Genomic DNA, 14,076 nt, shown 5'->3' with positions numbered 1-14,076 from the left:
TATTTATGCAGTTCCATCTGACGGTTGAAAATCGGTTAGATTGTCGGTCCGTCGTGAACCGTCCCTAGGTCGTATTTAGTGTTACGCTTGGCTGCCTGTCTCGCGTGAACTGTAGCCAGCACGATAGCTCAGGGTGTCGGACAGAGGGTTAGCAGCCCTCTGTAATAAAAAAAACTAAGTTAATAGATAAACGACGAAATGAAACGGGTGTCTTGCGGCGTCCGCCCCGAGCAGATGCAACGAACAAAATGAGATTTAAAAAAAAGAAAAAAGAAAAAAAAACTGTTGTTAGAGTTTCCTCCCTAGGCCGAACCTTGGAACACTTCTGAGCACCACTGTTTGTTGTTTCTGATTGCCATTTTGTTTGGTCGCAGGTACTGTGCCAGGCCTTCAGCCGTGTATTAATATTGTCTGTTTTATGTTTAGTATATGGCCTTCAGCCGAACTTCGTAACAACTTTAAGATTAGGCCTTCAGCCGTGTTCCATTTTAAATTATTGTTGCTCCGTATTTAGGCCTGCAGCCGCGTTTGTTTCAGAATCTGTGGCTTTAGTATGTAAATCCTTGTCTGTAAGATTTACCTTTAATTATCTTGAATTCTTGAAAGGCCTTCAGCCGTGCTTTGTAAATGTTTATCTTAAGGTTGCCTTTAATTATTCTTGAGTAATTGTTTGGGCCTTCAGCCGACAAGATACTTCAGGTTTTCTTAAGATGTTTTTTTTCTGTTGAACTGTGTAAAAACTTATCTTTAAAGACTCTTTTATTAGTTAAAGAAAAATTTTGTATTGGGCCTTCAGCCGAAGAATTAACTTGAATTTTCCTTAAAATGGCCTTTGGCCGGAATTTGTAAATGCTTGGCTTTTAACGGATTCCTTAGCTGACCTGAAATATTATTTTGGCCTTCAGCCGAGAAGATAATTTTGCTCAAGAAAGGCCATAGCCTGGTGTTTTAAAAGAAATCATTCAAACTTATTCTGGAGAAGTTACTTGGGCCCTCAGCCGTGAATTTATTTTTGTTGTTTCATATAAGAAAACTGTGAATTGGTTTGAGCAATAAAGTTGTGTGTGTTCTCGTATAACTAACAGTAATTTACCTTGGCCCCTTTCCACAACCTAATACGTTCTGTCCTGCCAAACCAGATTTCAACATCCACTACCGGCCGGAGTGGCCGAGCGGTTCTAGGCTCTTCAGTCTGGAACCGCGCGACCGCTATGGTCGCAGGTTCGAATCCTGCCTCGGGCATGGATGTGTGTGATGTCCTTAGGTTAGTTAGGTTTAAGTAGTTCTAAGTTCTAGGGGACTGATGACCTCAGATGTTAAGTCCCATAGTGCTCAGAGCCATTTGAATCAACATCCACTACAGAGCAAGTGGTAAAGGTGCTGCAGGAAGCAACACTTTACAGCATCCAGGATACGGCGAATTAATGTACCTACATATTATTCTGGCGGTTGGTTGGATGAATGCCTGAAAGGTAGAATAATTTTGGGGACCGTTTTTGGAACTTGAGAAACTGGGAGTCAGCTGGCTGTTCTCGTGGGTTGTGGAGCTCATGTGCCCTCTGTGTGGCGGTGGTCTTTGCGTGATTTCTGAAGTAGCGAGTAGGTGATCAATCAAGTTATTTCTTGAGGAAAATGGGAGTATCCGAAGGTGTGGTTTTTTGGTTGAGTCACTTCCTGTTTACTAGGCAGGTGTTGCCGTACAGCGAATGTGCAAACGCTCCTTTGACAGAAACCTGAAGTTATGTTGTGGAGCCAACTAAATAGCTTTAAGGTGAGAGAAATAGCCCTTGCGAAGTTTCATTGTAACCAATAAATTATATTCGTTTCCGTGGAAATGTGAATGCGGTGTTTTTGTGTGTGTTCTTCCCCATGCTATAGTCATGCTTTGCTGTGTGGACATTATCGGCGGAAGTTGCTAGGCGTTAGTTGGAGGCGCCATAAGACCTGTAGGCGCACATGCCCGTCCAAGTCTGACGGTTTGCGTGGCGGAGGGTAATTCTGGTACCACTACCTCATTCACCCTTTCCTGTTCCATTCGCGAATGGCCCGTGGGAAGAATGATTATCGGCAAACCTCTGTATTAACTCTCATTTCTCGGATTTTCTCGTCTTGGTCATTTCGTGAGACGCATTCGGGAGGAAGAAATATTTTCTCCGACTCTTTCTGGAATGTACTTTCTCGGATTTTCAAAAGTGAACCCCTCCATGATGCACAACGTCTCTCTTATAGCGTCTTCTACTGAAGTCTGTTGAGCATGTCTGTGACTTTCTCGCGCCGACTAAACCACTCTGCGACGAAACGCACTGGTCATCGTTGATATTTTCTATTTCTTCTATAGGTTTGTAACCTCTCAACAGATAAATTATATGATAACCTCCCAACAGATAAAATAAGTATAGCATTCACATTTAGTGTAACCTCCCAACAGAAAACTTCCGAAACCTCCCAAGAGTAAAAAATTTAACAATAACACTGACATTTAGCGTAACCTCCGAATAAATAAATTGCGTAACCTACCAATAATAAAAGGTGACTAATCTCTCAATTAAAAATTGTGGCTCACTTATAACCTTTCAATAATTGACTGTGAGTTTAAACTGGTAAATTTTGGACGTCAGCAGTGTTGCGTCATGGCCCTGAAAGATCATTCTGAATAAATTGAAAATTCTTACCTCAATAAGGTCGCCGGATAAGGCATATACTGGGTGTTACAAAAAGGTACGGCCAAACTTTCAGGAAACATTCCTCACACGCAAAGAAAGAAAATATGTTATGTGGACATGTGTCCGGAAACGTTTACTTTCCATGTTAGAGCTCATTTTATTACTTCTCTTCAAATCACATTAATCATGGAATGGAAACACACAGCAACAGAACGTACCAGCGTGACTTCAAACACTTTGTTACAGGAAATGTTCAAAATGTCCACCGTTAGCGAGGATACATGCATCCACCCTCCGTCGCATGGAATCCCTGATGCGATGATGCAGCCCTGGAGAATGGCGTATTGTATCACAGCCGTCCACAATACGAGCACGAAGAGTCTCTACATTTGGTACTGGGGTTGCGTAGACAAGAGCTTTCAAATGCCCCCATAAATGAAAGTCAAGAGGGTTGAGGTCAGGAGAGCGTGGAGGCCATGGAATTGGTCCGCCTCTACCAATCCATCGGTCACCGAATCTGTTGTTGAGAAGCGTACGAACACTTCAACTGAAATGTGCAGGAGCTCCATCGTGCATGAACCACATGTTGTGTCGTATGTAAAGGCACATGTTCTAGCAGCTCAGGCAGAGTATCCCGTTTGAAATCATGAAAACGTGCTCCATTGAGCGTAGGTGGAAGAAATTAAAATGAGCTCTAACATGGAAATTAAGCGTTTCCGTACACATGTCCACATAACATCTTTTCTTTATTTGTGTGTGAGGAATGTTTCTTGAAAGTTTGGCCGTACCTATTTGTAATACGCTTTATATCTACTCCTATAAGAAATTTTTCTGGCACCGCCGAGTGCAATGCTGGCCGACAGATTTGTCATGTATAAAAATAAACAACTGATTTTCAATAATCGGGATGACCAAGGATTGGCAATCCATCGAAATTACATCTGCTCGAGTGCGCTAGCAACAAATTCCTTAACCATGGACCTCTTACAGGTTCTGTCTGGTAACGGCCCATGAGTTACAAGCAATAGTCAAGAATCGCTGGAACAAGTGTTTTGAAAGTCACTTCTTTTGTAGATGAGTTACATTGATAAGGTTTTCATATGTTTTCTGTCCGTGTAAATAATTCTCCTTTACTGCAGTGTGACAAAGATGAATGGGCGCACTCCACTAGTAGTGAACAAGATCCCTGACCCTGTGTTTAAGTTAATCTGTGGTTTGCTTGCTCGCAGCGCTTGCTTGCTTGCTTGTGCAGCGTTGAGACGGAGACATAGCAGCGAGCAGTTGTTTTCAGAGAAAGATATTTGATATTTTTGAGTTTGGGAGAAATTATGTGACATACTTCTTATGAAGATGAAAACTTGTAAACATATCTTGTTAATTCTACGGGTGCAGAAGAGTTTTCAAGGAATATTTCAAATTAACAAATGCATGCGCAAGGAGAACTATTAATTGGAGAAAATCTTTGTCCCTTACATAGCTAGTAACATTCATGACTAATGTTAATTTGTTCTCTTTGTTTCCATTACGTCACAAGTAGCATAATTAATTTAAATGTCTGTAATTCTTTTAGTAATGAGAGAATTTTGTGTTACAGTCTTCTTATGCTGTACAGTCTTTCTTGTCAATAACCAGTGTTTAATTGTTCAAGAACGCTATTCTGTAACTTAAAACTTACCTCCATCATTTTAGGTGAAGTTTTGAATATTTTTGTCATATGTGCATTGCACCTTATGCCACACGAAGCCACAAATGGTTTCTGACAGGCGTAAACATTTTGGTAGGCAGTAGTTTACTTTTTCTTTAGCTGCTGCATCTGCTGATTACTATTAGCTTTTGAGAACTTCACACCAGACACAAAACTACAGTACATACTCAGGATTTTCAGGTGTTGTGCTAAATAAATCTCAAACAGTTATTTTCTTCTGAGTAGAGTAGTATTTACTTTTTGTCGATGTTTCAAGCCAGAATTACAATACCTAGAAATTACAATTACGAACGACTTAAATTGGAAGGAACACATAGAAAATGCGGTTCTAGGCGCTTCAGTCTGGAACCGCGCTGCTCCTACGGTCGTAGGTTCGAATCCTGCCTCTGACATGGATGTGTGTGATGTCCTTAGGTTAGATGTTAAGTCCATTGTGCTTAGAGCCAAAGCCATAGAAAATGTTGTGGGGAAGGCTAACCAAAGACTGCGTTTTATTGGCAGGACACTTAGAAAAAGTAACAGACCTACTAAGGATACTGCCTACACTACGCTTGTCCGTCCTCTTTTAGACTACTGCTGCGCGGTGTGGGATCCTTACCAGACAGGAATGACGGAATACATCGAAAAAGTTCAAAGAAAGGCAGCAGGTTTTGTATTATCGCGAAATATGGGTGAGAGTGTCACAGAAATGATACTGGATTTGGGCTGGACATCATTAAAAGAAAGGCGTTTTTCGTTGCGATGGAATCTTCTCACGAAATTCCAATCACCAACTTTCTCCTCCGAATGCGAATATATTTTGTTGATACCTATCTACATAGGGAAGAACGATCACAACGATAAAATAAGGGAAATCAGAGCTCGTACGGAAAGATATAGGTGTTCATTCTTCCCGCGCGCTATACAAGATTGGAATAATATAGAATTGTGAAGTTGGTTCGATGAACTCTCTGCCGGGCACTTCAATGTGACTTGCAGAGTACCCATGTAGATGAAGATGTAGACGTGTTACGCAAACTCCATAATGTACTTCAGTATTTAGTTGCCATTGAGCATACAATTATTTTCTTTTGTCATTTAGTTGAATTCATTTTCATTATATCAGATTTAGTATTTCATTAAGATGAAACTTTTGTTTCACGACACTGTTCACCCGAATTCTTAAATCAAACAGTATACTGGATTTCGGCCTAAATTAACGACTTACGAAACGAAGTCGTATTAAAGGTGAAGTCTTCATTATAGGATGTAGAGCATGACCATTGCTCATCGTTAGTTGCAGTACCGCCTGATGACGCTGGGGACACTGAGCCGGCCGGTTCTAGACGCTTCAGTCTGGACCGCGTGACTGCTCCGGTCGCAGGTTCGAATGCTGCCCCGGTCATGCATGTGTGTGATGTCCTTAGGTTAGATTCTTAGGTTAGTTAGGTTTAAGTAGTTCTAAGTACTAGGGGACTGATGACCTCAGACGTTAATTCTCATAGTGCTCAGAGCCATTTGAACCATTTTTGGGGACTCTGACGAGGTAAGAAAAGCATGTAACTGGATCAGAGGCGTGTGGGAGATCATTCTAGCGACGACACAGACGATAAATGGGGAAATCCACTGGTGTAAGGCAGTTTGGTACTGCCGGACACTTGGTTACGAAGCTCTCGAAAATGATGCCACTGATCGGCTGTTTACGTGCAACTGTCGTGAGCATCAATGGAAAGCGCCTGAAGGGCGGCGACACCAGGAATAGGCGGCAAGGTGATGGAAGTTCGCGCCTAATCACAGAACGTGCAGGTCTGTGGCTTTTCCCTTCTGTAAAGAAGAATAGGCGGAGATCTGTGGCAGATCTGACAGAGTATATTGCTGGGGCAGGTACAAGTATTCCGGAGCACACCGTTCAGTGCACACTATTGAACAAGACGACCCCTACTTGGTCCCACGTTGTCCTAACGGCATTCGTGAAGATTGCAGTGGGCATGGGATGTATTCTGTGCTAGTTTCTTCGACTCTGCGAAACTGCTGCCGTCTACACCCATTTGGATTTACTTACTGGACTCAAGCCTTGGTCTTTTACTCATTGGACTTTCTTCTGTATCAAATTGCGAATCCTGCTTGGTTTAGGATGTGTCATGTCAACTGATCCCTTCTTTTAGTCGAGCTATGTGACAAATTCCGATTTCGGAAATTCATTCCAGTACCTCAGCCACCTAATCTTCAGCATTCTTCTACACCACTACATTTCCAGAGCGTCTTGTATGTGCTGTTTATCGTTTACGACTCACTTCTGCGCTATGCTATACTCTATAAAAATATCTTCAGCAAAGACATACCAACATTCAATGTTCACAAACACCTTCTTCAGAAACATTTTCTTGCTATTGCATTTTATATCCTCTCTATTCCGATATATACTGCGGATGTGAAAGTCATGTGTGAAGGGTGTCCCTTCCTCCGGGTCTTGACTATTATTGATCGTTTTTTGGGCACTTATCTACATGGAACAAGAGAATAGAGGGATAATACTTAAAAAAACATACCTCTGCGAATCGTGACGCATTTAAAAGAGCGAGAACGTCGCAAAAATTCGTAACAAACTTGTAAGGTGTCAGGCAAATCCAACACCTTCCATGAAAACCCTGACATGATAAGCAAATCCAGTAGTATGTCACATAGCTCCGAATAAATCGTGACATTATATTAACCAAAGTAATACGAGTAACGAGTGAGCAAGTGGAATACAACAGACTAACACAAGAATGCCTAAATGCATGTCATACCTTCCCACCGTGAGACAGACGCAGTTCCGAGGGGAGAAACGAGAACAGAAGCTGAGAGCAGAACCGTGTTAAGCGAGAAGGCCCTACGATAAGGGACGGACGGACACCCACGTCGCCAGCTAACTGCTAGGACCACACCACCCGTAAGTTTTTTAGCGTGAGACTTTTTCGCGTCTCTGTTATGTCAAGACCACCCCCCCAGCCCATGTTAAAAGCTAGAGCCCTCCAGAAGAACAGTATAGATCTTACGATAACACAAAGTTTTAGCGTGAGACCTTTTTCGCGTCTCTGTTACGTTAGGACCACCCCCCAGCCCATGTTAAAAGATAGAGCCCTCCAGAAGAACAGTATAGATCTTACGATAACGCTAAAAGAACCACACCAGCTGCAAGTTTTAGCGTGAGACTTTTTCGCTTCTCTGTTACGTTGCAAACTTTAAAAACATTGCCCCACCACGAAAAGTATAACGTTTCTCATTGGATAGACAGAATTTTTGTAGGCGGAGCTTAAGGTTAACATTGAGACCCTGATTGGTCAGATGAGACCACAGCCAGATAGTTTTTCTTAAACTAACTTTGGTGAATTGTAGTAAGGGGAAGTTAGGAGAGAGTTGCTTCCGAGAGGGCGAGCTGGACGGAGCTGCGCTGGCCGCCGCCCCCTGACGAACACCGACAAGGTAATGAACGCACGCGATGCCGCATTTTTGAGCGCATAAGGCTTCATTCAGAACTGCAGAAGTCTCATCTGTTACATCCCCTTTTTGCGTAATTCTAGCTCATGGTGTTCACATTTGCCACTTGAAGTAAAAATCTGAAATGCGATGATTTTTCTGTTATATGGTTATTGAGAAGCCACATCAGCCACTGTAATTTACGACAAGTTAGATAAGTAATTAAAGATAATTGAGGGTCACTGTAGACCATTTTGATAGTTTTCTCTTTTGTGAAACTTAATTTAAACCTAGATTATAGATGTGATATGGCACAGGTCATCCTTCAATCCATTGTAGAACTTGGAAACCCACTCAGTGAATATTCGTTCACATTTTTGTTGAACGCAGTTGGTTTTTACCATCCTGTATTAAACATTTCCTTTTATCAATAGTGCAATTTATAAACGATGTTTTGTGAGTAGAATAAAATTTCCAATGGTAAACTTAACTGCTTTTTCGACGTTATTTTACCAGCTAACTAAAAATAGGAAAGCCTTGAACCCCTTCCACTAAATTTAGTTAGTATTAAGATTCTTTTATAGAGAGTGCAGTGGAGCTGACGCTGAAATCATTAAATATTTGGTTATATCATCGCTTGTCTCACTGAACTCTTCTGAATTCTACATGTCATGTGTGGTCTGGCGTCTCCTTACCAGCAACAGGTCCCAGGTTCAAACTAGCCAATTCCCTAAAAAACCCGCTCAGAGCGTCGTTGCGCGAAAGTAGTAGGGAGACACGATATAGAACAAACAGACACCACGCAGAATGTTTAGAAACTCTAATAAAAGGCGCTGCAAGGAAGGAGCTGCGGACGGGTGAGAAGATTTGCCTTCAATTGCGAGAGAAAATGTTCCAATACTTGTGTCCATTTGGTCACAATAGAACTTTCCTTTCGTCCATACTCTGAGCTGCCGTGAGTTCGCGCGAATTCTTAATTCGCGGTCGCAGCTAGAAAACATACCCTCTTAGCGTTGTGCCGCGTGCGAGACAAACTGCACGACGTACCGCTCTGCAGATTTAGTCGGAAACGTTTCTTTGTGCCACCAGATTAACCCTCTACAAGTGACTCACTATCGGATCAGTTTAAATAAGGGTCCCCAGCTTTCCTTTTATTCGTGAGACAGGATTAAACTTAACACTCCTCTGAAGTCAGTTAAGAACCCTGTAACAATCTAGCTACTTTCGGGAAAGATTCCGAGATCCGACCAAAGGGCTGGAATACCCCTCGCCGCTAACATTTCACACACCATCGCCAACTGTCAACGAGATTCCGCCGACAATTTTCACAAAAGCAAAACAAGAATACACTTCAAGCACAGTAGAAAATGAATGATACGAAAACATCAGTCTCGGCTTTTCGTGAAAACAATACAATTTATTGCCATCAATAAAAACCTCGCCATTTCCTCCTGGTTCACTGAACACTAACAGTCCAGCTAGCTGCACGGCTCCCCAGCCTACATCGACATCTCTGCCTACTGAGCGTCTGCACACTCGCTGAACGGCAAATCTCGCCTAGAAAACCCGAATGATTCCATTCTAAATCCACAAACTCAGAATTTTCAATACCATAAGAAACAGCTTTGTTGATCACGTAGGATCACCCTCTCCGGAATTCTGAAATACACTATGAGAATACCACCAGAAAGATTTCGAGATCCGATCATGGGCTGGAACAGGCACACTGCTAACAGTTCATATTCTCCACAATCATAAAACAGATTATCAGTTTAAAGTCAATATGGAAATGGTTTCACATAAACACTGCACTCAGATTTCCAAGGAAACGAATTTGGCTTAAGTTTATACAACCAAGGCCATCGCTTTTGTCTAACACCACCTCCAGCTAGTTCACGCCCCTGAAGTTAGATCCCTGCCTGCCAAGCAAGAGCAGGCTCACACATCACGCCGTTCACCCAGAAATTACTTCGAGCAAATAACGAGAGAACGAATTCGTGAAGGTGACGTCTTAGACCTTCTGGCAACAGACAGACTTGAACTTACGGAATCAGTGAACGGGCAGGACGGCATTTGTGACTATAAGGCATCTATCACTATGTGTATTACAAGAAACATTAAGAAAGGTAGGAAAATATTTCGCTTAGTAAGTGTGATAGAACACAAATTGCAAAGTATCTTAGGAGTCAACATAAAAAATGGTTCAAATGGCTCTAAGCACTATGGGACTTAACATCTGAGGTCATCAGTCCCCTACTCTTACAACTACTTAAACCTAACTAACCTAATGACATCACACACATCCATGCCCGAGGCAGGATTCGAACCTACGACCGTAGCAGCCGGGCGGATCAGGACTGAAGCACCTAGAATCGCTCGACCACAGCGGCCGGCTTAATGTACATGTAAAACCGGGAAACACCTAAGCAGAAATCCAAACCCGCTCACGGGAATGCACTATCCTTATTGGAAAAGTAACTTCGTTGAGCGCGAAGGGCCACTGAACGCCCAAATTATGAAATGACGGCCACTTTTAAAACGCAAACTCCGCCCCATATGGCATACTATTCGACTCTACCTCGACGGGGTCTGTTGGTCAACTACCGACTTCGCAAACTTCAAAACACACCAAATTGTTTTTATATGCAGGCCTTTCCCTCATTCAGGGTCATGAGTAGTTTCACTGGACATAAGTAGGTTCAAATGGCTCTAAGCACTATGGGACCATAAGTAGGTCCATTGACCATTTTTCGCTCTAGTTAATAACACTCGTAAGCTGCCACTCCTTTCAAAACTAAAACCTTGTGTTCACACAAGATTGTGATCTGCTTTATGCCCTTAAATACACCCCCAGACACTGAATATTACGCCCCGTTAATGACACGAGGTGACTTTGTAATTGAACGAGGAGATGGGAAAGTTTCCGCAAATCACAACGAAAGAGGGGAAGTCTCTCGGAATTATTACTGAACTAGAACGCTTACTGAAAATGTCATACTAGACGGGCTCAGAGTGTAATAAATCACGAACTTGTGTTTGAAATTGCACGAGGGAACCAAGCTAACTATGCACGCCTAGCACTATGATTGGCTATCCCTGGTGAAAGCTCCAAAATAATGCAAACACTGTGGGAAGGTACCGAAAAGTGTGGTAGACTATATGGAGAAAGTGCAATAAGATCTGCTCAGCTAGGCAACTCGCGAAATCAAAGTCAACAATACAACAAATTTCCACAAATTATAAACAAATAACCAACACAAGTTGCAAGTTAAGCAACATGCAGCTTATGTTGCTTAGTTTGTCAATAATTTATGGCATCTTGTTGTATCGTTTACTTTGATTTCATGAACTGTCCAGACTTATTGCGCTTTCTCAATATAGTGTTCCACACCTTTTGGTACCTCCTCAGAGTGGTAGCGTTATTTCGCAGTTTGATATGAGTTTTAGAGAAATTCCTTCCCTGTTAATTTTTATTGTGATATCTGTCAGTTATTAGAGCAAATAACTACCTGTTAATCTTAGTCCTGACTTAGATTCCAAGATCCTTTACATTCTCCTACAATTTTTCCTTGGATAGGTGCCCAGTAATAAATAATAAATGTTCTCGCTGTGACGGCTTTATCGTTGTGCACAGTGGCCAAAATCAACTATCAGTTACATTAAGAACGCATGAAACGGTAACGTGAAGTTGATGGTGTGGAAGTGGAGGGTTGCATTACTTCTACAGCGCAGAGAAGGATTATTACATACTTATGCGAACTTCAACCTCCGTTCCTTTAAGCATTAACTTTGCTCTCCATTTAACTGTATTTTAATTTAATTTTTCTTTACGCTCTAATCACTACTTGAAATCGATAATCATTTAAAGAAACGGGCAACCGAATACTATTACATTTTATATATAACCAAAGGAATATAATAGGACGTCTAATTCCATCAATGAATCCCTCAGTTCATTCTTCCTCAAATACATTAAATAGGGACTATTGGATCCTGTTCTAGAAGTCGTGGATTATTTTAGTATATGATCCAAAAAGTTTATCAATTATCTGATTATCTGTGGACCAAGTCCATGCTAGACAACAGTATTCATATATTAATAAACTAATGTGATCCTTTACATTACACGAACGTTTAACTAATTATCTTAACGCATCAGATCTAGACACTGATATCGGGTGGACAGGTTTGTCAAAGGAAACTGCAATTCCGGAAAGTAATCTACCATTCTTACACTCGCTCAGGCCACCACAACCAGAATAAGCATTGTACTAATTGTACTAGTACTGCTAGAGACTACCACAAAATCCAATGTCTATTCATCAGAGAATATCTGGGTTAAGTGTAAGATCTAGAACCTCAACTAAGCAACACGCTGACCCATCACGCACAAGGCTTTTTTTTTTTTTTTTTTTTTTTGACATCAGTTTTCCGACTGGGTTGATGCGGACCGCCATAAATTCCTCTCCTGTGTCAACCTTTCCATCTCAGAGTAGCAACTCTGCCCTACGTCCTCAATTATTTGCTGAATGCATTCCAAACTCTTTTCTTCCTCTACATTTTTTTACCCTCTACAGCTTCCTCTAGTACCATGGAAGCTATCCACTAATGCTTCAACAAATGTCATGTCATCCGGTTCCTTCTTCTTGTCATTGTTTTCCGTATGTTCCTTCCCTCCCCGATTCTGCGAAGAACCTCCTCATTTCATAACTTATCAGTCCAACTAATTTTCAACATTCTTCTGTAACACCACATCTCAAATACTTTGACTCTCTTCTGTTCTGAATTTCCCACAGTCCGCATTTTACAACCATACGATGCTGTGGTCCAGTCTTATATTCTCTGAAATTTCTTCCTCTAGTTTAGACATATGTTTGAAATTAACAGACTTTTCTTGGACAGGAATGCCGTTTTCGCTAGTGTCAAGTCTGCTTTCTATGTCCTCCTCGCTCCGTCCATCCTTAACTTCGCCAGCTTCGTGATCCCCAATTGTAATGTTAAGTTTCTCGCTGTTCTCATTTCTGCTATTTCTCATTACTTTGGTCTTTCTTCGATTTACTCTCAATCCATATTTTGTACTCATCAGACTGTTCATTCCATTCAACACATTCTTCTATTCTTCATCACCTTCACGGGGAAAGCAATGTCCTCAGCGAATCTTATCATTGATATCCTTTCATCCTGAATTTTAATCCATCTCTTGAAACATTATTTCCCTCGTTGCTTCTGCGATGCATTGGTTGAACAGTAGAGAAGAAAGACTACATCCCTGGCTTACAAACTTTTTTTATCAGAGCACTTCGTGGCTGGTCTTCCACTCTTATTGTTCCCTCTTGTTTCTTGTTCATATTGTGTATTACCCGACTTTCCCCATAGCTTAACCCTGTTTTTATCAGAATTGCGAATATCTTGCACCATTTGACATCGCCGAATGCTTTTTCCAGGTTCAAAAATCCTATGAATGTGTCTCGATTTTCTTCAGTCTTGCTTCCATTATCAGCCACAACGTCAGAACTGCCTCTATGGTGCCAAACTGATCGTCCTCTAACACATCCTCAGTTCTATTCCCATACTTGTGTATGTTGGCAACGGCCTTGCCGCAGTGGCTATACCGGTTCCCGTGAGATCACCGAAGTTAAGCGCTGTCGGGCGTGGTCGGCACTTGGATGGGTGACCGTCCAGGCCGCCATGCGCTGTTGCCATTTTTCGGGGTGCCCTCAGCCTCATGATGCCAATTGAGGAGCTACTCGACCGAATAGTAGCGGCTTCGGTCAAGAATACCATCTTACGACAGGGAGAGCGATGCGCTGACCACACTCCCCTCCTATACGCATCCTCCACCGAGAATGACACGGCGGTCGGTAGGCCACTCGTGGCCTGAAGCCGGACTGCTAATAATAATTAATACTTGTGTATGTTATTCTTGTCAGCAACTTGGATGCATGCGTTGGTATTCTGACTGTGCGAAAATTCTCCCACTTGTCGGCTCTTGCCATCTTCGGAATTGTTGGATGATGTTCTTGCGAAAGGCTGATGGGATTTCGCCCGTCTCATACATTCTACACTCCAACGTGAACAGTCGTTTTGTTGCCACTTGCCCGAGTGATTTTATAAATTCCGACGGATTGTTACTCATTCCTTCTACCTTATTTGATCTTAAGTCTTCCAAAGCTCTTTTAAATTCTCATTCTTTGTTGTCTCCTGTTTCTTCTTCTATCATAGCATCAGACAAGTCTTCCCTCTCATAGAGGCCTTCAATGTACTCCTTCC

At 42.0% G+C, this 14,076-nt stretch overlaps 1 pseudogene; it reads left to right on the top strand.

Moving 5' to 3' along the window:
• Positions 1 to 13,390: 13,390 nt before the first annotated feature.
• LOC124620580 lies at positions 13,391 to 13,508 on the top strand (annotated as a pseudogene).
• Positions 13,509 to 14,076: the final 568 nt, after the last annotated feature.

The sequence above is a fragment of the Schistocerca americana genome, chromosome 6, assembly GCF_021461395.2.
Source record: "Schistocerca americana isolate TAMUIC-IGC-003095 chromosome 6, iqSchAmer2.1, whole genome shotgun sequence".
In the NCBI taxonomy this organism is placed as follows: Eukaryota; Metazoa; Arthropoda; class Insecta; order Orthoptera; family Acrididae; genus Schistocerca; species Schistocerca americana.
The sequence above is the reverse complement of the archived record's forward strand: the minus strand, read 5'-3'. Positions and strand labels throughout refer to the sequence as shown.